Raw genomic sequence first — 27,959 nt, 5'->3', positions numbered from 1 at the left:
CTTTAGGTATATTTAGACAGCCACTTATTTCTGAGGATCTGAGACTATGAGTCTCTAAAGGAGCTCTTAAAGACGCCTTTTGGTTTTTAGCCATTCCTCTTACCTCCTCACACCTAGAATCATAGAGTATTTTGGGAAACACTGAATTTTATTGTTTATGTCAGGAGCTCATGTTTCAGATCCAGCACTGCTCTTGATCCCCTTGTGATCTGGGGCTCTTTACTGCTCAGAGTCTGAGTTTCCTCATTTTTGGATAACTAATAATGAAGGCCTCACCCCACACTGGCCATAGCAGCTAACTGACTGCTGATGAGGTGCTTAGACCAGTGGCAATGGAAAACACTGCTGAGAGAAAAGGCTTATTTGATCAGTTCTGAGCTGTGAGATCTGTGTGTGGCACAGAAGCTGTATTATCCATAAGCACCTAAAGGAAATCTTTATTGGAGAGAAACTCACAAAACAATCTATTGAACCTCTGCGTTTTGTTTTTCTAGTTCCACAGACTGTCACAGCTATCTCCCTTGAATTTCCCATTTTACAATTACTCATAAAATGAATGACATGCCTTATAGGCAGCTGTCAAATGTGTTTAAATTCCACTGCTTGTTCCTAGGCAGCACTGGTGGTGCTTTTTCAAGCAGCATGAATCTATTTGCAGTGATGAGGGGACATCTCATGGGGACCAGCTTCAGCAGTACTCGCTCCTGTCTCCTCTGAGAGGGCAAAGGCAAGCCTTTAACACTCATGCTAATGATCACTGCCAGTTAAGCTGAGAAGGGCTTATGAGCCTGAGGAGGAATAAAAAGTCCTTCCTGGCACTGTGGGACCAGGAAGGTTCATGCTGGTATACTTTCCAAAGGATGCTCTCTAGGATCGTGGCCCCTTCCAGGTTCTTCTACTCACACACCAAACCAAACTTTTTCTGGAGTCTTGAGTCCTTATGATAGAAGCTCCTGAACTGCAATACGAGAACGTACAGGAGCTACAGCAAGGGAGTTTGCCTCCCCCACATAATTCAGGCTCATCCATATTACATGCTTAATTCCATTTTAGACACGTTAAGACCATGGGCAACACTTCCTGCATTTGGCCACTCTTTCTGTCCAGCAAGCCACAGCCCTGGGAATCCACATGTTTATGCTTGACTGCAGCAGATTAATCTCTTGTTACAAGTCAATGGCCCGTCTGTTTTCCCAGCTACATTTTCTAGGAATTTTCTTTCTCTCTCCAGTCCCAACACCCCTGAAGCCTTTACCAAATATTCCTTTTTGGCTTTTGACAATCTCAGTTTCAGATGCCTTTTGCCAGCTAAAGGATTTCTGGGCAGGTTGACAGACATAACATCTCCTTCTTTTAAAAACAGTCCGTATACTGGAGTGATGGGCTGGGAGCTGTGTTTGTCTTAACTCAAATTGCAGAGCTATCACTCAAGCTGGGAAGATCTCCCTCTCTCAGCTCTTTCTGAAATTACAGACCACCTGCCTTCATCTCTATCCAGTCTACATTAAAGTTGCTTTTGCATTTGTCAGGAGCTCATTTGGATGTATAAGAAAGCCTTACCATGAAGACTGACTTTTATAAAACATACTGATGGCAAAGAAGTAAAAGCATCACTGAGAGAGAATCTTTATAGGCCTTGAATCAGCAGTGCTGCCTTTCTGGGTAACTAACTTGATCTGAGTGTGTTATTTTGCAACTGCAAAGAGATATTTGTTACTTTCTGGGCCGGTCAAAGCAGTTCGAAAGGCCTGATAGATACTTGCATGTGATGATTGTGCATGAAGCATTTCATAGGAGTCTCAGTGCTTTAAGCAAAATAGCTAGCACCAGGGATAGGATACCAGAAGTGCTTTGTTTCCACTTACTGTAAATGATCATAAATTCTACTGCTACTTTATTGTGGTGGCTGTAGTTCTTAGAAGAGTAAAAGGGGTGGGGAACCAGTTCCCAGTCAGTTTTATAAAGTACAAGGTTGCTTGTATTGGTACCAAGTCCAAAGTGCAATATTTCAACTATGAATGATTGGATGTTTTCCCAGATTCACATAAAGTCATTAAACACAGTGTAAAGGGTCACCCATAACATAACCAAAAGATCAGTGCATGCAAAACTGGAGAAGAATGTCATGACAGCCTTGGTTTTCAAGGAGGTGAATACACACTTTCAACTGCATAGCCTCGGAGGTAGCCATTGCTGTGAAAATAGGCCTTGTAAAGCGTACTCTGGTAAGGTCGCTTTTATAGCTTGCTGTGGCCTCTCCAGATACGTCTCATAAAAGCAGCAGCCAAGAGCTCTTCCATCCCTAGGGAACTCGTCTCATGTGGAACTTCCCTTTGGAGAAATCTTCGCTTAAGTAAGATCCAGCCTTGGACCAATTCCCAATGATCTTCCAAAACTGAGAAAACAGTAACTCTAATGCTTTTTGTTGTTGTTGTTGTTGGTTTTGTTGTTGTTTTTGAATGCTTTGTGGCAAAGTCTCATTTCAAAGAATAAGGATGATGCCCAGAGGATCTACATATGTTATTTTAGACGTCCATAGAGGTAACAGGGAATTGGGTTGTCACCTATGTCTATTGAACCATTCTGCAGAATCTGATAGCTGCAATGTGATTTTTCTATTAAACTGCATGACTGTTCAGCAAAGTATTCTGCCTGCAAAAACAATGCTCCTACAGGAAGAGCCCTCCAAGAAAAAACTGAAGAGACATGTCATCAGGCAGAGGGGACACTGCTAAGCATTGGGATGTGCACAGTGGCTCAGCAGATGACTGAAGTTTCATCTTTCTGATCAACTTCACCAGTGGAGGGTCTCCCTCAGTGCCTTGGAGGTCCAAGCATGCTGCCTCAGTAGAACTCTTGGCTTCCAGTAGTGTGGAAAGGAAAAGATAAGATTGGGAATTGGCTCCTAGTTTCTTTCTTAGCAATACAAAGCATTACCACTGGAGCAACGCAGGTCACCATGCAGATTTAAATGTTCACAAAGAGTTTGTTTTTCTCAGGAGGTACTCAGTCCAAGATGGAAAATAAACTTCTTCAATTTGGCTTTTGACATCTGCTATAGAGGCAGCTCCTTATGAAGCTGCAACAAGAGGCACTTCCAAACTGAAGCAGAAAATATTGGTCCATCTGTGACACACGAAAAGCCTATGCAGCCCATTTCATGCTTGCTTAGGGCAGCAACAGACATGGAAGCAGAGACTGGATGCAGGATTGAACTTTTCACAGTCCTGGGTGTGTTTGGGTAAAGGCTTTGGCTCAGTTTGTTGTGCCAAAATACAAGCAGGGCATGAATCTGAATTCTCTCAAAGTTCAAATGCAGCCGTATTCAGACTCCTCAGACCCTTGTTTATTTGGCATGTTGTGACATTTACACATACACACAGGGACTCATTTAAACCATCCAACTCAAATCCTCCTACAGCCACAAACACATAAAATTTGAATGCTTTTTTTTTCAGACATTTTGGCTGAAATGAAACTTTTTTACAGTGATAAATAACAGAATAATTGTTTTTACTTCCTACACAGGAACTCAAATGTTTGATTGATTTTGCTCTTTTTGGCAGAGCTGATAAGTCTGAAATAGTTTTCCCTGGCATCTCAGCAATAATGGTTCCTATTAACCCTGAAGACTCCTGATGACCTAAACTCAACTTCAGGATATTTGATTTCTCCATCTCCCTTCTACCCACATGGGAATGTGAGAGGAAACATAACACAACATAGTAGTGATTAGAGCCTAACTTTTCTTTTTGCTGTCCCTAGCGTTTGTGCAACAGCTAAAGGTAACTTCACATCTGTCTTTTCATAGACATGTGCTTGTTTTCTACTTGGCAGTTATTTTTGGTGGAATCTGAGGATTTTTGGTATTTATCTAGGATTTCCTTACCCAACAGGAAAAGCAGAGAGCTACTGTGCAGTGCTCAAAGGAAATAAATTGATTGTACCACCATTACACCTGAAAATCCCAACCATTTCTGGTGCCCACAGCTCAGTGCTTCCTGGAAGGTCTGGGCTGACCGTGCCCACACTGTACAGAAGATTCTTCAGTGTGCAGTAAGCCATGTGAAAACCAAAGGTGTTGGTCTTGAGGGCCTGCACCTAGTAGCTGTATGGCTTGATGTTTCCCAGAAACCTCAGGCCGAGTGTGTGTGTGCAGCACACACTGTCTGCGCACATACTTCTGTCTGGGAAATGCCAGGTTCCACTCACCGTTGGCAAATGCTTATGTTTAATGAGAACTACTGTGCTGACAGATCTTTGGCTGCTTCGGTTACATGTGAATGGTAAAGACATTATTGTTCTCAGTAGTGTTACTAGACCCTCATGCTTGCCTGCCCTGGCTTGTTCCAAGCCACTCGTGTTTTGGTGGCCTGCGTGGCACGCATTTGTCTCATCATTCATCTGAGCTGATTCAACTACCACCAAGCAAACCCAGCCCGTCTGGCCAGTTCTATTGTTCCTGTACCCAAAATGATACACAAATCTTTAACCTTCTGGGTATATTTATATATGGGAGAAAGAAGTAGAAGAGTAGACTTTTATTAATATAACCTCATTTAAATAATTTCTGAAGAGCTCAGAAATCAGGGAGCTCCACATGGAAGAGACAGTGTGGCGAAGCACAACACTGGAGGCTTTTCCCAATGAACACAATTGTGATGATACGAGCTTAGAACTGCAGAAAACGTCAGGGAGCAGACTAATGTGCTGGGATAATGTTTAGAATGTGTTTGGTGTCTGCATTACTGATGGAGGACTCTTGGATCTGTTTGACCATCCTTCTACCAGCAAACTATTCCAGTTTCTGTGGTCTGGAATGGTTAAGAAGCAAAGGATCTTCTTCATGTTGGAGAACATCATCCCTCTTCCCACTGCACTGAAATGTACAGCAGAGTAGGTATTTAGCTAAATTCTTGTTCCACGAATGGCTGTGTTTTCTCAGCTCTCATCCTGTCAGCCAACACAGTCCCTCTCCTACATTAATCTTTCCAGTTTGAACTTTTTTTTTTTAAACTGTGGACACCTTTCACTTGTCTTCTCAAGTGCACTAGAAAAGTTGTATGAAATGAAGCAATAGCAGGTGCATGTTCCCCGATACAAATCAGACTGGTAGATGGGGATTCTTGCAGAGAAGTCAAAGATGCAAGGAAGTCTGGAAAATAAAATTCACTATAGTGGTGACTTTAACTTTGTCTGGACATAGATACGTTGACATCAGCTGCTGAAACTATTGTGCTTTACTGGTTCTGCAGGCAACCTGGAAGTTTCTGCCTTCCACAGACAGTTCAGGTCTTTGGTGGGCTTAGACACCTTCTGGACATAGCAGTTTGTCTTCACTAACCACAGGGACCCCAGGGAGACACTTAACTGTAGGCACTGTCTGCATCTAAGCCAATGTGTCCGTGTATCAATCTGTCACGGGGAGACTGTCACTGGTTTACCCATATGGTGGCTGTGAGGATAAATATGTTATCAGAGATATTTAGGAATAGAGGGCTGGACAAGCGTACATGATAGAGTCGCTGCTGTGTACGAGTAAGAGATTGTCTCTGTGTGTGTGCATAATCTCATTCAAATTATACAGGCGGGATCCAGCATCTGAGAATCATTTTCTCTAAGGATTATAACTGTAAAGTTTAACCAAATAAATATTGAAAGACATTATATAAAACTCCCACACAGGGTCCTGCAACCTGAAACATAAAATATACATACAGCAGATTCTGCTCACCACAAAACTATGCCAGGAATATAAGAGTATCTTTTTATACAGATTGGCTTGCATCCCATTCCAGGGTCAGAGACATGACGCCCCAATAAACATTCACGGATCGCTTGGAAATCACAGGCATCTATGAGCTGTCTTGCCTGCCCACCCTTTTTCAGCTGAACGTTTAGTGCTGAGTCTATGAAGCCCCTCACTCCTTCCTCATGATTCTCTTCTCCTTAATTCTACCAAGTAATTCATATGGTGCAGTTTCACCAGCTAAATCATTTTTAAATAGTTAAGCCCCTTTGGTGGCTTTTAAAACAGCTGGCTGTAGGACTGACTCAAAGTTTAATCTGTATGTCTCCTGAGAGGGTACTTTTCTCCTGCCTCCCACTTTCTTGATGACTACAGGACCCAATAAATACAATACTTTCTAATGTTCTAGTTGCTTGCTTGCCTTCCTTCTCACAGAGGGAGCCACTATGTTGAGAAAACAGCAATAAGAAAACTCTATAAATTCAGTCTTATACATTCAGAGCCTTGTAAAACCAACCAAGGCATGAATTCCCACAGGCACTGTGTTCCTCTGTAGCAGTGTGCAGAGTAAAGGCTCTACCATCTGAACCCTCATGCCATGTGATATGTGCTGGCAGGCTCCTAGTAGCACCCAGAAGTAGCTTTGGCCTTTCTTTGTTTGGAAATTAGTGTGAATTTCTATTCTGCACCAGCTAGTGAGTAGAGAGGGTTTGGTTCATTCCACTGTATGACTTCAGCAGAGTTCACCAACATATGAATGGGGACAGGAGTCCAAATGGCTGTGGAAGTTATGCACCTGCATGAATAGAGACTTGTACTCATGTAAGCTCATGGTTATGAACTATTTCAGTACTTTTTTGTTAGAGGAGTATTAGAAAATGCATTAGAAGTACTACTATATCACTGCCTATATCTGGTGGTTCTACTCGTATGAAACTATCCATCCCTCTTGCAGGCACACCTCTCATTCAAAGGGGGTAGGTCATACAAAGTGTGGGGACAGCTCTTTTCTGTAGTGACCTGCACAAAACTTGGAGGGACTGGTACAGTTTGCTGAAGAAAAGAGATGAGAAAGGCATCTGTAGTCAGTCTGCATAGATGGGCATGACCTGTTTTCATGCACATTTCTGGGAATGAGAATGGTTTCAAAACTTTAAAAGTGCTCTTCAATCTGAGTATAAAACACAAGGGCAGACAGGTCAGTTAGTTGTGTTGGGCATTACTCTAAGAGCTTTTGGGGCAGATAGGCTTTCAGGGACAGAAACTGAATCCTGAATTCAGTGGATATTGTCAAATTTGGTTAAAGATCCCTGATGTGCTTAGATCTTCCTTCTTCTGACTTAACCACATGGAGATCTGGGCCTGTCTGTTGGAGCACTTGGGGACCCAGTCCCGAGAGAACAATGTTATGCAAACCCAGCAGTAGCCCAGCCAGTGCAAAGCAGTTGAATGAGTCACAGGCTTTGTGGCATACAGAGGCTGCAGATGGAGATTCATGTTCACACCGAGAAATGCAGCCTCATTCTGTACTCCCTGCCATCTGGAGACAGAGAAATCAAATACAACTGGCATGTGTTAAAACCCCTCCACCCTTTTGTATGGCTTAATCTTGCAAATTGTGTTTGTTTAGCAAAGGAAGAATGTATTAATTGTTCTGCAAGTGTGACTAATAGTGGTTAGTCCTATTCTGCTGTCAGGAAAAGGGCTGCAGTTGACTGCCTTTAACTCCTGCTTGAAGGTGCTCTGTTTTATGCAAAGTTTTCAGACTTTTGCCAGCTTCAAAGCTAGCATTGCTCATCCAAAGCACTCTGGGAGTTGCAGAAAGACCTGCTGACAAATACTGCAGCAGACCCAAGTTCAAGACCTCTAGAACTCGGAGGAACTCAAGAGATCTGAACACAAAACAGTTCCCTTCTAAATGGAAATATCTGTGTTTCTCATCCAGCCTGTTAAGGCTGATTTCTGACTCCTTTAGCATTGTACTCTTCAATGATTGGAGCCTTCATCATTTCCAGATTGGATGACAGTAATATGGCCTGTATATCCAGCCTGAAGCTGGTAGAGTGCCACATTTTGTTTCTTAAGCATGATAACTGTAGGCATATGACATATTCGTGGCTTAGAGGATTCAGAGCTGAAGGTCTGAGCTGTACAAATTATGTTGGGATGACCCTCATTGGTCAAACCATCCCTATTTCAATGCAGGGAATTTGGAGAAGGTTTTTTTTACACTGCTAGAAATGTACAAATAATAAGTGTGTCTGCTAAGGGATAAGGAAATGTTGGGATGTCAAATCTGTCTACAGTTCCGTTTCACGTTTATTTTTTTAATCCTCCTGCTTCCATCTCTGTCTATGTCTTATAATACATTCACCACAGTCACATGGTGTGTGGCCAAGAGCACATAAATGTGGCTAAGAAATACCACATAGAAATGCAACGTTATCAACAATAATGGTCTCTGGGTATGTCCAACCCCCCCCCACCCCCCAGAATGAAGATGGGACAGTGCATGCATGCAACTCCTTCTCCTCCTTATACAAGATGTAAAATAAAAATCCGATATAAAAGGAATGATTTCACACAGTCTGAGAAGGTAGGATCAGTGTAGTTAAGGAAAGGAAGCTATGGGGACATAGAATAACTTAATAAAGCAATCTGTTAGTGGGAAGATCTCAGAGAAGTGGAAGACTTCTCTCTGCAGCCTTTGAAATTGAGATCATCAAAGCACTGAAGAATATTCAGCAGGGCACAAACATCTGTGATAAGAACAGAGGTGAACGGGAAGAAAGAGTTCTTTTTCCCCAACAGTCTTTGTACAGAGAGGTGGATAAACAGCAATTCCTTCTTTTTCTAGGAATTCCTCTACCAAGAAGTCAGACTGACTAGTGGAATGTGGAAATGTGGAATGTGATCCCACCCTAAAGCCACCCTCAGCTTCATTGTATTTGTGCTACTAGCTTTATTGCTGCTCCCTTTGCTTATAGAATTGAACCAAGAGCATGGAACTGGTAAATCAGAATTGACAGCCTAGGAAGCCAAGTAGTCATATGTCAGCATCAGTCAAGTGCTTTCTCAGGGAAGAATTTGCAAAGTAACAAGTTCCGCATCTTTTTTTGGCATAGTCCGGAAGGAATAAGCAAACAAAAGGAGCACCATGTCTTCTGTCTGCTCTGCAGCAACTTACACAGATTTTCTCAGTATTTCTTTAAGAAAAAGAAAGCTGCCAAGGTGGAAAAACAATAAAAACCTGAAACAAATTTTGGCCTGCTTTATCAGTGCCATGGAATTTAGGATCTCTTTGCAACTATGCTCTCAGGACTGCCTGAGATAGGAGTAACTTTCTGCAATTCTTTCAATGAAATGGCTATGCTCAGAAACTTAAGCAGGGTTGTGGCCCTTCTGGGTATGCCACAGGACTTCCTTTATTTTATCCTCAACTTGCTAGGCCTTGCCATTGTACCACAGGGACTCAAACTAAAAAGACAACAAAACTCCAAATGATGCATCTCAAGGGTGCAGCTTCTTTGCCAGGGGCAACAGAATTACATTGCCAACTTTACTGCTTTTTCCAGTGATCTTATTTAGAAACAGCAAATTAGGGACTGATGTAAGTCAAATCAGATCATTGGATTTCTTCAGATCTGTGTTGCTCCTACCATTCTAAACTGTGTTCCCTACACACTAGGGAATGCACTAACAGAGTTCAGACCTACTTGTATTTCGTCAACCACACAGTTAGCCTTGAGTCTAGTCCAGCCCTGACCAGAATCAACTGCTCTTCGTTTCACCTTCATGACCATCGCTCTGTGAACCCTGCCATTCACTTATTCTGTATTTTCTCTTACTGTAAAGGGATTAAATTAAGGGAGAAGTGATTAGAAACAGAAGGGAACTTGGCTTTAATGATCTGTACTTTGTTCACAAAATAACTCACAAACCATTCACTGATACCTTTTGATTTTCAGACCTTCCTTGCAGGCTCTGAGTCAAATCAGTGATGCAGAAGAGCTCAGAAAGGAGACATTTTTTCCCCCCTCAAAGCAGTGATATTGGAAAAAGATGTGGCCCTCTGCAGCTGTCATGGCCTTTGATATCCAGCTACATGTTGTTTTCATATTGCATAGTGAACTGTGAGACCAGATGATCTCCATAAATAATGCAGTCTTGTGATTTCCTCAATTACCGTTCCAACAGAAACTTCCAAAGGGTCAATGCACCAGGGAGCACTCATGAGCACATGGGGACACCTAAACTTTTAGAGTACTTGTGAACATGGATGAGAGATGTCCCCACATGAGAGGCAATCTAGACATAAGCATCCAATCTTATACAGGGCTTTGACACATGGAAATAAACCTAGAGCAATTTGGATTATGGAAGCATATAGTGCTGGGCATTGAGAGGCTGTTGTACATGCGAGATTTCATTCTCAACATGATAAATTGTGGACATTGACTGTGAAGATTCCTTTATTACCTCCTTCTAGAAAGTCCTTCAAATCTCTTTACAGAAAATTCCCAGGTGCAGCTTTTTTTTCTATTGTGATGTTGCAGTTGTAACAAAAAGTTGTTAGATATTTTTCCACTACATAAGAAAGCTCCTAAGAAGTCCCTTTCCCAAAGAACACTCAATAAGAAGTCTTCCCCCACCAAGACATTGACCACAGGAGTGAGAAGCACACATGACTTACTAACATCTTTAAACTAAATAAAATGAAATATAATAAATTTCCCTTTCCCATCACAAATTAACACCTTTGTGCCTCCTCTACTAGCAGCTGTAAATTAATTTCCAACAGGCAGACTTGTCTGATCTCCAGAAGTTCCTCTTTCCAATGAAAGACTACATCATCTCCAAGCAGAGTCTTTACCAGGTTAACTGAAGGCATTCTTGAAAGACTGAGCCTTCTGGAAGGACCAAACAGGGTACAGTGAATGGTCATGTTTTTAGAGAAACAGCAGGGCAGGATGTCAAGGCAGACAGCACTGGCAGAGCTGAGCAGATGGGAAGGTGAGCTGAAACAGATCAGTTATTCACTCAGGCCCCAGCTGAAAGTTGATTATACAGAAAGTTGTGTGTAAAGTATTTATAGTCCAGCCTCAAAACTCAAAATCTATTCCAAGTAGGATTGTTTATGTAGTCAAATAAATTCCTATTAATTACCTGTATTTTTATACTAAGATGCTTTGATTAGGTTTGGGGGGAATGTGTTTGTTTTTGGTTTTGTTTTTGTTTTTTAAATCTGCTAATTACTCTTAAACAATATCATCCTGTGAAATGTTCTTACTGAAAGATTCAAATGGTCTAAAAGGAATGAGAATTTCCACCTAACTAGGAACAGATTTATGCTTGAATTCAGCCCCCAGTCTTGCCTCCCACAGGCAGTGCCCAACGGAAGAAGTGGTTGGATTTCCTTCTTTCATTTTCTGAACCCTAGATGCCACATGCACATGGGTGCTTGTTAGTAGTTTTGCCTTTAATTTGATGCATAGCTTGAGGGCATATGGTACCATAAAGCCCATCAAATATAGCAACCCAAGTATTGGCTGCAAAAATCACAGAGGGCCTGGAAAGCTCAGTGATGACAATTGTGAGAACCTGTATGACATCTTATTGAAAGGTAGGTAGGTCTTCTCAGAACAAGACACAAATTCATGTACACTTCCTAGCATTTACGTGCACGTGCATGTGCTCAAAATAGACACTACATTCATAATTGTCTTTTGCAGTCTGGTATTACAGCTGCATTTAAAGCAGCCTGGGAACATGATAAAAGAGTGACATGTCAGATCACTCTGTCATACCTTTTCAGCAGGGTTTTCACTTTGATGCTTTTCAGTCATGTTTTGGCTGATATGGGTATATATTCACATACATAGGCATATCTGTGTGTGCATGCAAATATTTCTTTAAAAGGGATATGTTTCTTCTATATTTTGTTTCTAACACTGTGACCTCTGGAGTCCTGGGCCATACCTTCCCATGTTTGGTTCTTGTATACAGATAAACACATTGTAATAATTCCCCTAATTTCTCACATGCCTAGAGACCAATTTATAAAGGCTTAAAATGAGGGGAGAATGTCTTTTTCTTAGTGTGGGTTTTGTTGAACTTTCAGGAGGAACTTTGCTGCCATGTGACCTGAGACACAGAAAATGTTGATACCAATAAAATCTTAGCAGAGCATGCCAAGAAAATCAGCATTTAGTTTACCTAGGATATCCCAGAGGAAACATACAGTTAATACTGAAGTTTAAAATATCTTAGCCTTGGAATCTTAAAACTCCATCAGCACTTGGAAGAGGGGGAAGAAAGAGTAACAAAAAGTCCTGTAGCAACAAGGAGGTTAAATACACACATATGCAAAATGTAGCACGACTCAATGGATCACTTTTAGCAGCTACAGATTTTGTCTGACACAGGTTTTGCTCTTGATCTCCTCATATTTGTAGCATGGCAGAAAAAAAAAAATTAATAAACCCTTCCCCTTTCTGAGAGTACCTTATAATGAAAACAAGAATATTTTGAAAGGAAAGAATAGGAAATGTTGACTGGGGTGTCCTGCTGCTTTCTAAGTAGTCCAGCTCCCAAGATTTATGTCAAAAGCAACAGAAGGTTGGAAATGAAAGAATGCCCTTGAAGTTACGCTCTGTAACTCAGCCAAGTGCGATGGCTTTTTCATTTACCTTGTCGAAAACCCAACATGAAAAAAAAGGTTGGAGATAAAAATCTTACACCATTACTGGAGATTTACAAATGATGTGACAAAATAAACATGTGTTCCACTCATGAGAAAAAGTGTTCCATTCAATGATATAACAGCTCCCCTGCTCAAGATAGGTGGTACTTAGTTTGAAATCTGCAGAGCATTGGCTGGAGTTGCTGAAGTAGCACCCTTTTGGTCTGAAGCAATCCTTCTACATGGACTCTCAATAAGGCTGGGGAACTGGCACAGTCCTGCCAGCCTACAGAGATGATGGAGCTCTTCCTTTGCTGCCCCTGGTGCTCACGGATCTTATAGCATAATTTACCTTTTCTGTGTTTGAATTCGACATCATCCCATTCATTCCACTGTTCCTGCCAGTGTAGGTATTTCTGAATGTGAGAGCAGACATTGGTAGGGTTGATGCTGTGGGATTAAACAGCCAATAAGAGACAGCAATAGAAGTTAAGTAAGTAAAAGGGAACAAGGCAGCTGTGTGAAGAGTGTGTTATTGCCTGAAACAAGTTTCATTTGTGTACAAGTATGAAGATGTCTCCATTGCATATTTCAGATTTTGATGCACAGTACCTTAATAGTATGAAAGGGGTCCCTTTGGCTTCAGCTGATTTTGGACTTGCGGTGTTGTTTCTTAACAACAGCTAGGTCCAAAAGTCATTGCGCTGAGGTGTTAATGATTTCTTCTTATCCAATTGGTTCAGCAAAACCACTAAAACCTGAAAGCAGCTTTCTTCGCTTGGGAACCCAGGCCTACAAGCCTTGATCATGTACACAAGGAAGCCTACATTTCAGATGCGCTACGAGACAGGTTGTGCTAATACCTGAAATAAGAAGCACATGCTCTGAATGGATCAATAGTTAGTTTGAAATCAATTATTAAGTGAAGGCTGTGCCACGTGCATAACATGGGCACTTTCAGGAGGCTGAAGTGTAGACTGTATAATTCAGCCTGCCCATCCTCAAACTCATTATTATTTTTGCTCTTTCTTAACATATCTGTTTCTCAGCCTACCCATGTATGATAACAATACTTAGATAGTAACACCAGAAAGGGCTGCCATGATTGGCAGAGCGCAGGTGAAGGAATGGCACATGGTTCCTACCTTTAACCTCAGTTTGAGCTGTACCATGTATGAGAGATCACTTTAGTCTCCAAGAAGTAACTACTGTACTGACTTACTTATACATATTAATGTAGGACAATATCTAGTGTATCTAATTTGGACACCTAGAACTTAGCGTTTCAGCTATATTGAAACTTTCATCTTCTGTTCATAGTGTAATTCAAACCTTGGGAGTAAACACTCAAGTGTCTTCTGTCAGTATAGGGTGGCAGATCCCTCTGGGTACCTGCAGAGATCCTTCCACCAAGACTAAGTGTCCACCTCCCTCCTTGTGGGTTCTTTTACAGTAGGAGACCAATATGCTATAAAGATGTATCTCCATTCAGGATACAGTTTGTGAAGTCTTCTTTCCACAAAGATTCCCAAACAGGGCTGGTTCTTGTTAAAAAAACAAAGCAGTGGTAACAATCTTGTGGCTAGAACGTTTGTCCCAGAGGATGGATACAGGTTCTAGGGTTACCTTCAGGAAATCTGAACTACCACTGCAGGAAAGGTCTTTAACCAATACACATCATCATATTAAAATGAGTTTGTGGAGCTTAAGACTAGTATTAATAGCTCAGGAGTCTCCAGGACTTTAGGTAGCTGTGGTTGACACATCACAGCAGAGTTCTAGATTGGAGATAGGCATATCTCCATAGACAAAACACTTATGAGTTGTGTTGTTGTAATACCAGAGTCTGAAAAACTTTCAGGCCAATGAAGATGGTAATTAAGGGCTAGACACTAATGGATTTGCAAGTTCTGAAGAGCAGGTGAATTACACAGTGGATTTTACTGTGTACATTTTACATAGCCAAAGCCTTATTTTAGAGGATTTGAGGCTGAATGGTTCTTAGCCTCACATCTTTATTCCCAGCTAACTGTTCAGCTTTTTGTGTTCTTCAGTGTCACAGAATCTATAAATCTAAATATCTGTTACTTTAAAGAGATTCAATCAACATAGCTGTTGTACATGTAATATGGCTTCAGTGTTTCATAAAAATAGAGAAATGAGAACAGGCTAAACACTGCCCTGAAAACACACCCAAACACGTAAAAGGCAGAGGATAGCTATGAATTCCAGTTTACTTCCTTACTTATCCCTCTGTAATGGGCCAAGCCAAAAGCCTTCAATCCAAACAGCCCTGAACTGTGAGGAAGTTCAGATCCAAACTCTTACAAGCCAGGCTATTTCTAATTATTTTTATTGCCTCATTAAATTTATTGTGTTGTGCCATTTCTAGTGACCTCATTAACTCTCTGCAAAGACTTTGTCACGTACAATCCGTAACAGATGTTTGATTTCAGGCATTGCAAAGTCAGTCATGTGGCCCTTTCCCCAGCATGCATAGACCCATAGCTCTCCAATCCTATGCTCTACTCTCTTTCAAGAAGGATTTCATTTTGATGATGCTGTATTACTGGGAAATTTGCTGTGGTCCTGCTTGGGCCAGTTTTTATGCCTTCATCCTCTGGCTATGTACCACATATTTCTTCTCATCTGCCTTGTTTCCTTCTGCATTGATCCAGATGGGTTGTATACCAGAATTGCATTATCTCCTGTGGAGAATATCTTCTGGCTTCTTGAGTCAACCAGGGTTTGCAATGCCCCATTGGGGTTAGGCTGTAAAAACCTTCTATTATGTGTGCAGCTGGGCTCAGAGAGCAGATTTCACTTTGTTCTTTCTTTATCCATGATTTAAATGGCTTGGATAGCATGATTATTAAATGCTGGGGTTCTGGACCACAGCCTTGAAGGATTGTCAAAAGGATTTTGAGTCACTCTGCAGCTGAGAGCAGGATGTGGGACTGACAGGATCAACAAAAAAGGAAGGAAGCTACCATGTGAACCTGAGACTCAGCCAGGTCTCCTACAACTGACTTGCCGGGTAGGCAACATGCAATGCCAGACATCTGGGGATGAACACAAGTCAAGAGTCGTTTTTGGAAGAACATGTGGATTCTGCAGTCATACCCATTCCCAGATCAAGAGATTGCCCCAGCAGGTTGCATCCCATGCATTGACATAAGACCAACCATGTGCAGGCAGGCCAAAGGTCCATGCCTTGGTGCAGTCAGCCTACATTGAATGTCCAGGATAATGGTCCAGGGAGCATATGTAGAGATATTTCCACGGAATACCCCTCAGGCTTTGGCACGATATCAATCAGGTGACTTCCCGTGTTGGAGTTTTTGGCATTTCTTGATCTTTGGCTTTCCTCCCAAAAAAAAACTTTTTGAGCTTTTATAAACCTTTACTTCCCACGATCTCCTGTGGCAAGCATTTCCACAGCTTAACTACATACCTTATGAAGAACTACCTTTTTTTTTTAAACTTTGTCTTCAATTTTCCTGTTTGTTTTATCCTTTCCTGTTCTTGTGTTGGAAGAAAGTAAACAATTCTATTTTCATTTTCTGCAGGCCAGTCATGATTTTACAGACATCTACTCCTCCCCTTTTCAGCCATCTCTTTTCATGTTGATCCTGTATCAGTTTGACATCTTCCGTCTGGTAGGGTAAGAACTGTAACAGGCTAAGCATCGGGAATGTTTTTCTGTAGTTTCAGAGGGGAAGGAGAAACAGGAGGTAGGGAGGAACCTGGTCAGCAGTGATTAGATTACATGTTTTGTTGTGAAGGTGGTACAGCTTTTTCCTGAAAGAATATCTAGTTTTGTAACTTAGATTTGCTAATTTTCAGAAACTGTAAGCATATAAAAAAGGGGAGGACAGAAATTTATGCAAACCTTCAATTTCCACATAAAACTTAAGCCCATTTCTTTTCTTGCCTTTCATAAAAGTTGGTCTGTAACCTGGTGTTAACTTGAATTATTGCAAGGATTAGAAGGTGAGATGGGTCCAGTTCTTAGTTCTTCTCACTTCTTGGTTTTATAGAGGTGCAGGTCTCCTGGATTTATATCTGATTTACACCAGGACAGATGGGAGAAAAGTCAGGCCTATTGTTTTTACACTCTGCTGAGAATCTTCATGCTATAAAAGTGTCTGTGCTGTGCCGTCTTCCATCTGTATTGCATATATTGTATCTGTCATGCTGGTTAGGAAAAACTGATATTTTTGGCAAGCTTTCCTTCTTGTACAACTCTACATATAGCACCACAGCATAAAAAATAGCAATGGATGGGAAAAAAAATCTGACTCATGGGAAATTCACATATTTGTTTTATCCCATGTCAGAGCAGAAAAGGAGAGTACCAATTTTTCCCCCAGTGGAATGAAAGGTGTTATTAGATTTCAATTAGTTCTCATCCAAATGTAAGGAGTATCCTGAGGCACTGGGACACTTCAGTCATAGGAGGCTCAGATTAATTTCTTACAACTGTAGTTGTCTAAAAGTTGTCTTCTAAAATGAGTAAAAGAAAGGCATGAGCCTGTCTAGAGTGCAAGTCATTTCATCATGAACACCACAGCTCAGATACAACAGATCACTACATGTTTGGAGATACTTTGTTCTCTGTACCGACTAGACAAGGGACCCAGACATGTCATTGGACTAACTGCTTGCCCTCCAAATTTTATTTTTTTTTTTTTTTTTTGAGATAGTGTTCAGCTGAGGAGAAGACAAGGTCTAAGCAATGTTATAGCTCCTTCCATGCTCAATGTAGAGACAAAGGCACCTCTAGAGAGACTCATCTCATTGGTTTTATAACTGTGTTAAAATCTGAGGAAGTTGGATGGCTGTAAGGATGATGCATCTAAGAATGTATTTGCACCATTTTAACTCCAATAAAATACTTGAGTCATTCCCACCATCAGTTTATAAAGATGCTATGAATGGATAAGCTACCTAGCACAAGATGTGTTTCCCACCCCCAGAAGAGGCAGGGAACAGCTCTTTATCCCCAAAGATTTTCCCACAAATGAAGAGGTCCAGGGAGAGCAGAATGAGAGAGACCTAGAAAGGTTCTTGATTACATTTACTAACTGCAGCTGGTAGAAGGGTCCTTAAATGTACCATCAATGTTACTAGGTTAAAAAACAGCTTCTGGCTTTGGACATGGTGTAGTCTTTAATTTCACTGGATCAAATTTGGGAGGATTTTCACATGACGGCAAAAGGCTACACCTAAAGACATTTTCCAGCCAAATTTCAAGCCTTTGTTTCAAAAGGAGATTCACTAGGAGGAGTATGGAGAAAGAAGAATGACTTCAGTTCAAATAATGAATGTCTGGCAAGATCAACAGCAACTGGCTAGTGAGTATTGTAATGGGAAACGCCCAGTGATTTTCATAGCAGCACTGATGCCAGACTCCTGATGGTAGCAGTCTAGAGGTTGAACAATGCTTCTTGGTGGCTGTAAAGTTTCACTGAGCCTACAAACCAACCTCTGTGTCTAAAGCATTAGCATGGGGTGAAGGGAGGTGGCAAGAGGGGATGCTGTGAACTTGACGACTCATTTGTAGTATGCCAAAGAGGAGAACAGCAGTAAGGTAGGAACCTGGGAAAATAAACAGTAAGGCAGTCTGGCATTTGCCCCCAAAATCTGTTCCTGCTTTGTGGTGTCAGTAGTAGAAACAGATCAAGACAGACCCCTAGATCACTGTTGATTCTTAAAAGGGGTTAGTGTGCCACACCATGTGCCCCCATCTTATTAGCATGCTAAGGAGGAACATGCAGGAGCTTGTGTCCTTGTAAGATGAGTTTTCAGTAAACACTGATTGTTACTCTGACTGAGATTAAGAGTTTTCACCCTCAGTGACCCATAAACACATGCCCTGGGACCTTTTCTCAGAGAATTTCAACTGACTTTACCGACTGACTTAAGTAAAAATGCAGAGGCCTTATGCCTTCAAAGCCTGTGAATATATTTTCTGCCCAAAGCAGAAAGTTCAGGCACTGCTTATCCTGTTCTGCCCAGGGCTCGCTCTTTTAGATTTGCACTGAATTTCTTTCCTGTTAGACATTGTTCATGAGCCAAAGTTTTCTTTGGAACGGCAAATGGGAAAGGACCACCTGGGTTAGGAATTCCTGTCTTCTGGAATTGCAGGCTGCTGTGCCAGTTTCATAATTTTTTTCTCAGAAAAGAAGAATGTAGTGCTAGCTGGGAATGTGTAGAGCTGGTCTTCCCTTTTGCTACTAGTTGCAGATGGACACAGAGGGTAACCTCCTTCCAAAACAAGTTGTATTCTACTGTAATGGCCACGGTGTCTTCCTATTCCTACCAGGATCAGGAGGTGGCAATAAATAAGTTAACAGTAGATGCACCTAATCATGGCAAGGCTAGGAGGTAAGTCCTACCAAAGGCAACAGGGTCAATCTGGTATCAACCACAGTCCTCTGTAATCCAAGGAAACAAGGTACGTATGAGGGAGGAGCAGGATTAGGTCTATGGCACTGTGTCATCCTGCAGGCCACTCCTGGTGGGCATATGGAGAGGGAGCAAGATGCCCATGTGAGCTGCTATGGTCATGTCTGTGTCTTGTCAGAGCCAAGGAGTGAGGCCACAGCACAGGCATGTCAAACACATTGTCAGAAGGCGCTGAAGTGGCTGGGTTTATTTTAATCTGGAAATGTGGCTCTTGCTGCCTTTTATGATGTGCCAGTCTAAGCTGCCTCTGGCAGCTGTGAGAATATTGGTTTTGGCAGACAGCTGCAAGGAGCAGCAGACTGGAAGGAGTCAGCAGCAAATGTGATAAAAGGGGAAAGTTGCTGACGCCAGGAGGAAAAGCACAAGGTCTCGCTGATTACCAGAAACCCTTCAGGAGCTATGAGGAAGAGGAGGTCTCCTCTGACACTGGGATGGATGGACAGAAAATGACTAGCCCTCTTCCCTTGACTTAAGTTGAATTGCCCCACTACACATGTAAGATGCCCCACTGGCTGGAGGGGAAGGATGCTCCAAAGGAGAAGGGCATAAATGATGGGAGATGTCCGGGAAAGATTTCTGTCTTTACCCGGCATTTGGCTGAATTGATCCTCTTTGATAAAAAGGACTGGGTCCTGGCCACCGATAAAACATAGGTATCTCTGGGAGCTGAAGATGTCTGAACTAGAGGCTAAAACCATGTATGGAACCTACTCAGTGCTCTGTTAACAGGTCCGGTACTTCCCAGCGCTAGAGTTTTATTGCAACCCCCTCCTCCATCTCTATCTTATAATTACAACCCTCCTCCTCTGTGGTTTCAGGGATGGGCTTTTTTTTGCCAACTAGATAACAAGCTCCTTGGGACCATGATTTTTTTAATGTGTTTCATGCTCACAAAGAGGACGGGATCTGCGAAAGGTCCCAAGCCCTTGTGAATGTTAAACAGTGATGATAATAATATGAATGTCAGTGAAATTCCCACAGTTCCTTCTCTAACCAGCTGGCTCTAATGAGAAGGCTCATCAGAGATGATCTCTGAGAGTGGATCCCTGGAAGGAGGAACAGTTTAGAAGCCAGCTTGAGGATCCAACACACTTTTTATCATTGCGGTTTCCAGTTACATCTAGAAATGAAAGGAACTGATATTTCAGTCGACCTGCAGCTCAGATTACCTCAGGACAGGAGGTTTTGATGCAACAGGTACAGTGCACAAGGCTGCCAGATGAAAAGGGATATTCCCAGGGAGTATTGCTATTGATGCGATGAAACGGAACACAACATCCATGTCGTGGTTTAATCACAGCCAGCAACTAAGCACCACGCAGCCGCTCACTCACTCCCTGCCCACCCAGTGGGATGGGGGAGAAAATCAGGAAAAGAAGTAAAACTTCTTTTGGGTTGAGATAAGAACAGTTTAATAGAACAGAAAAGAAGAAACTAATAGTGATAATGATAACACTAATAAAATCACAACAGCAATAATGACAGGATTGGAATGTACAAATGATGCGCAGGGCAATTGCTCACCACCCGCCGACCGACACCCAGCCAGGCCCTGAGCGGCGATTCCCCCCGCCCCCACTCCCCCCAGTTCCTATACTAGATGTGACATCCCATGGTATGGAATACCCTGTTGGCCACTTTGGGTCAGCTGCCCTGGCTGTGTCCTGTGTCAACTTCTTGTGCCCCTCCAGCTTTCTCACTGGCTGGGCATGAGAAGCTGAAAAATCCTTGACTTAAAACTAATCACAACTTAGCAACAACTGAAAACATCAGTGTTATCAACATTCTTCGCATACTGAACTCAAAACATAACACCCTACAAGCTACTAGGAAGACAATTAACTCTATCCCAGCTGAAACCAGGACAATCCATGAGGCAGGACAGGATTCTTCAGAAAAAAAATTTAAGGGGCTGGGTTGGTTTGTTTGTTTTTTTCCCAAGGCCTGAGATGCTCTTTTTCAAGAGGATTTTTTTTAGTACAAACATGGAAGACTTCTGTTTATGAGAGTCATACCCAGAAAAGCAAAATGCTTAGCCAAAGGACTGCTTACCCTGTGACTGCCTGGTTTGTGCTTGAGTGCCCAATGCCTGCATGAACACTGCCGCAAAGGGTAGCAACTGCCCATAAGCTCACCGTAGCGTGCCCTGGGTGTACCAGTTGTCTGGCCTTTTTTGAACTACAGTAATTGGTGGAAAATTTGAACGAGTCAAAATTTTAGCTTTATTAAAAAATAAACAAAGGGCAGAATCTCCTTTGCTGTCAGCATGCCCTGCAGGGGGGTAGAGGGGCAAGAAAATGCAGAGATTGCCACAGTGACCCTTCTGTGCATGATCTCCTACACAACAAGGACAGAGACTTAAATCAAGTTTCTTCTGGATGGACCCCAGTCACTTGGGTTTGACTAAACCAGGTCCACTGGGATACTTTGCCCATAAGTCCATGTGTGCCCTTTTAATACACAGTGGCTCAATTTTGTTTTCTATTGCATTTCCTATTTCTGATCAGGGCCAGCAAGAGAGAGCGCTGGAGGAATAATCATCTGAAACGCTGCTGTTCTAATTTCAGTGCAAGGAAAAGCAGAAAAAAATTAGCTATAGAAGCTTTTTGTCAGGACACTTCTAGCTCAACTTTGCAAACTGAAGACCTTTCGGGGAGAGCCAGATAAGTCTCTGAAGCATGTATACCTTATCTGAAATAAAAGCGCACTCTGAACCTATCTGAGATGTGCCTGTGACTAGCTTTCAGAGGGGAATTTACAAGTCTGGAACAGTTTATAGCCAAGACAGCTTTCCAAGAAATAAATGTAGGAATAAATATTTACCTCCTTTCTCCAAATCTCCATACTAAGACTTGTGCTGAAATAATTATCTTCCCTTTTAAGTTGTATTTATTCAGAGATCTATATGGCATGAAAAAGCAGCCCAGATTTATATAATAGACACCTTGTGTTGTTGTGTACAGAGGAACACCATAAATGTTAGTCACCCCTGGCGTGTTAGGCCTGTCCCTTCATGGTGATTCTGGGGAGTATATTTAGGAATATAACAGATGTGGTAAAGTTTGTTGCTTATGATACTAGATCAGAGTAGTTTGGAGTTTTCTATTGCTGAAATGTTTGCTAATGACCCAGATGGAAATATTTTCATATAGTTAGGCACACTTGCCAGGCATCGTTTTTTTTCTCGACAATTTCAGATTTTCAAACAGTTGATTTTAATAAAATAAAAATCACTATTTTAACCTGACAAGTAAACTATGCCCCCCAATATTTTTCAAAGGCAACCAACTTCCTGAGAAGTTTCCTACATCCCAGTGATGTTTTGCTTATAGACCTCATTCTAACATTTTTTCATTAGAATTCTTCTTTGAAAATAGAAGAAAAATAAGAAAACAAAAAACAACAAAGAGGAGAGGAGAGGAGAGGAGAGGAGAGGAGAGGAGAGGAGAGGAGAGGAGAGGAGAGGAGAGGAGAGAGAGGAGAGGAGAGGAGAGGGGAAAGGAAAAGGGGGAAAGGGAAGGGAAGGGAAGGGAAGGGAAGGGAAGGGAAGGGAAGGGAAGGGAAGGGAAGGGAAGGGAAGGGAAGGGAAGGGAAGGGAAGGAAGGGAAGGGAAGGGAAGGGAAGGGAAGGGAAGGGAAGGGAAGGGAAGGGAAGGGAAGGGAAGGGAAGGGAAGGGAAGGGAAGGGAAGGGAAGGGAAGGGAAGGGAAGGGAAGGGAAGGGAAGGGAAGGGAAGGGAAGGGAAGGGAAGGGAAGGGAAGGGAAGGGAAGAAAGAAAAAAGAAAAGCCTTTCATGCCAATGATCAGCTTGAGCTGACTATTCTTACTTAATCTCTCCATATTTCAATGTAGAGCCCTGATGTCTATGGTTGGGTTGATGTTATGTCAGTAACTTCTGGTGGTCTGGTTCATGGCATGCTGTTGTTATTTACTAGGGCTATAACAGCAATGCCATACCACAAGTTTGAATTGTGCCAGCTGGTACATGTGCACCTGGAGAAAAATCATTCCAGCTACAAAGACAAAACCAAGAAGGTTGCAGAAAGAAGACAATGTGGTGGCGGCTACGTAAAAGAGAATCCAGTGGAAAATGACAAAGATGATGAGAAGGACTGAAAATAGAACTTCTGTGGAAAAGATTGACAGAACTTGGATTGTTTAGTCTAGAAAAAAAGACAATTGTGAGACAGTTGTGATAACAGTCTTCAAATATGTTAAAGACTGCCACAAAGAGGGAGGTAATGAACTCTTCTCGATATCCACTAGGGATAAGGCAAGAAGTAATGTGCTTAAATTGCAGTAGTGGTGGTTTGGGTTAGACAGCAGGAAAAGCTTTTTATGGGGAAGAAAAAAACCCACAGGGATAGATTGCCTGGGAAGGGTTTGGAATCTCTGCCACTGAAGGTCTTTAAAAGCAGGATGAGGGAAGATACGGTTGGTAATGTCTCTCAAGGTCTTTAGCTCTATAGCAGGCTTTATGATTTTCCCAGTTGAGAACTTAAGCACAGAAAATGGAAGCGACTTGCTGACAGCACAATGGGTAACCTAGAGCAAGAGTAGAAATCAAATATCCTGAGTTTATCAGCTTACTGAGCAAAAAGTAACAGTGCCAGGGAATAATACTAAGAATAAATAATTACCCAACTGTGTGATATCAAATAAAAGACAAATGGATATTGATCCAAATGTTTAAATTTTGAAGATTTAGGAAGTTTGCTCATGTGTGCTTTTAATGAAAATTGGCCAAACCCCCAAAATTTCCAGTCTGCAAAGAATTCCAATATTTTGAAATGTCTTTATTGAGAATCAACTTCAAGATAAAATGTTCCATTCCATGCTGAAACTTAATTTTAAGTATGAAAGGATGCACACATTAATGTACTGTAATAACTGATGTGTACTATATGTTCAAACAGCAAATCAGAACATTATCACTAACACATAACATTTTAGCATTTAAAGAACAAAAGGAAAGAAGTCAAAATGATTAGTTGTTATTCCTCTCATGCCAAAAATGTAGTTGTTAGTATCAGAATGCTTTGCTGAGCCAAGCTGGATTCAAATTTGCCTATTTCTAACATGAAAGTATGCAGTGATGTTTTTTGAGCAGCTCTGTTCATGTATTTTCCATTATTCCCATTTTCTTTCTCTGCTAGAACAAAATCAGAAGGGCCAGAAAAAAAACACAGGGAAAAGCTGCTCTAACTGGAAGCTGAGTTACCTGATATAACCCCAAAGGACCTGCTCCCTTCACATTTCCAATCAGCAAAATTACTGAGTTGTCATCTGTTTATTTTTGTATCAACATGTTCAACACAACGAAGTCAGCTCACCCCTCTGAAAAGGCAAAGAACTGTGCTGGTATCCACTAAACATTCACTTTTTAAAATGCATGCAGGAAACATGATAATATGAGCAGAAACATCTGCATGTGGATGGCTTGCTTATGTTTATCTGGGGGGGTTTCTTGTTGTCCAAGTCTGTAGTATCTTGTCCTTCACAGACCATCACAGAAAGCCTAATGCACTATAGGAGTAACATTTTATCTTAATGTCTTTTATCTGTCTGTCCACTTCAACCAGATGAGAGAGTAGGCCATTAAAAGCCTGATTTAAGAGCGATGCTTTGAGTCATGTACCAAGGAATGATAAATGCTGGGGTTAGTAAAAAAGATCCAGAGGTTCCCAATGTGTGTAGGGCCAAGCAGTCTAGTGCAGAGGGTAAGAGCAGGAGAGCCTGGGGACCAAAACTAGAGGTGTCCTGCCTGGATAGTGCCTGGAGAAATCCTTCACTGACTTTGCTCATGCAGTAGCTATTTTGCAAACGAATTGCATTGCTCAACCGGCACCTTCCCTAGCCATTAAATCCACTTCAGAATGGTTTCATTGTAAGTCATGTACCCCATGTGTGGCACAAAATGTACAACATGCACAAGTCTATGTTGCTATTATCACTTCAAGGGTCTGACTGGCATATTGTCAAACATTTTACAATGCAAAAGTTGCAAAATACCTTCTAATTAAACAAACTGTTCCTTCCATAATGCCAAAGAATTAAACAGGTTTTTAATCTAACATTGCATCTGGTTTAAAGGTCTGTTTTAAATATCAGTCTTCTGATCATCCCGTGGCAGCTGACAGCTGATGATGGGGCATTTCACCCATCTATACCACAGTGTCTGAAGAATTAATTTTTTTTCTACTTTTTTCTTGCCTCAGTGTATTCAAGAGAAGTTGTGCACAAAATCTTTTATCACCATGGCTAGGTTTGGGGAATCATCTCTGATACCAAAGATAGATTAAGGTTCCTCATTATTTCTGCAGAGCTTCCCCCAGGGATTAAGTCTGGGAGCAGGATTTGTTGAGTCATCCACTTGAACAAGGGCAGGCACCCATGACCATTTTAAGGACCAGATCAGGAAGTCCGAATATGAGCCTAGCAACTAGGCTAGGCTGGAAAAAAGCTGTCTGTGTCCAAGGTCATCCATTTCAATGTCCAAGGTGATCCATCTGAATTCCTAGGCCCTATCACATCACTGCTTGCAACATCTGGGCCAGACACCATCAGAGGGAAAGAGAAGAGTCACTGAAGCTCTCTGAAGAGCTGAGTGCCTCAAAAGTGATCCTGGATGAAAGCTGATTATGGCTTGTACCTGAACTATGAACAGAGCTGTTCAGCCAGGGCTCAGATGCATAGTGGTCAGTAAAATCTGAAGTCTGTTGACACTGGGACCACTTATGGCAAATTTCACAATAGCCAGTGGAGGAACTGAAACAAGTTGATGGAAACCAAAGGGTCAGGTTCAGCAGCATATTTATGCAGTGAAACTTCTCTTTGCTGTACTAAAGAGCTCCAGCAATGTCTTTGCAGTATATTGTTACTTTCTATTGTTACTTGTCTGTGTTTTCACAAGGATAATCACTCAGGTAGAGGTTTAAATCAATGTGGAAGGCAAGCCAGCACACCAAACCATAAAGGAAACAAGGGTTGGTATAACAGCTGGGCATGTAACTGGAAGAGACAATGCCTCTACAACCAGCCAGGCCCAGCTCTATTTATGCAGGTGTAAAAGGGCTCTTGCCATTGGAAATAGCATGCACTCATTGTATTACACGTTCTTTCCTCTGTCGGCATCCTGTTTAAACAGGCTGAGTGCAAAGGGGTGTCTGCTATTCATTTGCGGATGCCTTGTGATGATATGAAACATAATTGTATAATTTATGCCGAATAAACCAAGAAATGGCTGCTGTTCAAGGGAACTAGCAAGGCCCCAAAGTACTTGAAATATTGGAGCAGGCAGAAAAGATAACAAAGCCTGATCTTTTTGCTGCTCCTTTCGTTAGGGTTGCTCTTGTACTGGGGGAGAGGAAATGGTTAGCAAAAGAATGTGATTCAGATGTGCTTGAATATTGCTGGAAGTGAGAGAAGCACAATGGCCCTGCAAAAATATTGAGTAACTCCACCAAAGTCAATGTACTTGCCCTGGGAATGAATATTGGCCCCTGGACTCTTCTTTCTGTGCAGTGCAGCTCTTCAGATGTTTGTCAAATTGAATGTGCAATTGTTTGTTTGTTTAGAGCCAACAAAGCCAGGCTGCACATTATGGGCCTGCTGTGTTTGGCTTGTTCATGACTTCTCTGCCTGAAATAATTTTGTTTTTATTTAGCTGGAGGAGGGGGGAGGATTTTGGGGACTTTGTTTTATCTTGTAACGCATGATTCAAGCCTTGAATGTTAAATTTGGGGCTTGGCTCTGAGGCAGGTCAAAAGAGAATGACTTGGAATGAACTGCTGATGTGGAGCCTTGCTTTCTACGTAATGGCAGGATGTTTTCATGCTATGAAGCTATGAACAAGTCCTCTAGAATGACTACAGTTTTACCTTCCAAAGAGATTTTCTGGCTTAAAGTTAAGGCCTCCTGATTTTCACTTCCTGAGCAGAAATGCTATCACTACATCGAGGTAATAAACTCACAGGCTTCTGATGTCAGTATTCTGATTCAGTTTACAAGAAATTTTCAGCTGTGAGAAAATAGTCAGAAATGAACATGTGGAAAGCAATGTGTTTCAAACCGCACTTGATATGCCACAGTTCTCTCACTCTGGCTCAGTTCTTGTGAGACAAAACTTACTTTTTCTTATTGTTCAGCAGCTTCCTTTAGAAAACCTGGCTCATTCAGTGGTTTCCCATTAATCGATTTCAACATAGTCAGTGTTCAGTTTGTGTAACAACACAATGTTTGTTCAAGATGCAACTCTGAATTGAGCAGAACATAAGGTGTTTAAGAGAGGTGCACCCAGCATCTGCATTAGTGAAGGGCAAAGACAGATGTGTGAAAGTGCACCCAAAACCACTGTTTGCTAAGCTGGTTCACTAAGGTTCCAGTCTGGTCCCATTCTTCTGCTTGAAGTTGGGTTTGTTCAATATCTTCTGTGTGCGAAAGAGATTCTGAAGATATTCACTGGGTCAAAGTGAAACTTTAGTTTGCTGTCCTGAAATTCATGGGTTTTTTTCAGACAAAGATAAATGGCTGCTTTTTAAAGAGCTTCTTTGGTACTTTCTAGGAAATCTAAACCTCAGGCCCTTGTCCCAGTCAGTCTCCCTTTTCCTGAATGTGCAGCTCTGTAGCTGTGCACTGTAGGATTTTTCTGATTTACAAAGAAAAAAGTAACTTTTTTTTAGTATTTACATCCTGTAAGAGTTTAGATTTGGGGTTTTTTTTGTTTTGTTTTGTTTTGTTTTCTTTTTTTCTTTTTTTCTTTTTTTTTCTTTTCTCTCTTTGACCCTAGTGGAGGCTGAAATCCAAATGTCAAAATAATGGCATTTACCACAGGGACAGAGATGGCCTTTTCCAATCAGCTGTATTAATGAACCTCAGCAAAATGTGGTGTTACTTGGCAAAATAAAACCCCATGTCCTTGATCTGAGAAATATATACATATTGAGGCATAATCAAAAGCTGACATTTTCAGAACACCATAAAAAAGGCATTTGGACTGTTTAGCAATCATGAGAAATACTGACACTAAAAATGCCCCAAGTTTTTATTATGGAAATATG

Source organism: Accipiter gentilis, chromosome 8, assembly GCF_929443795.1.
Source record: "Accipiter gentilis chromosome 8, bAccGen1.1, whole genome shotgun sequence".
NCBI lineage: Eukaryota > Metazoa > Chordata > Aves > Accipitriformes > Accipitridae > Astur > Astur gentilis.
This window is presented reverse-complemented; position numbering follows the sequence as displayed.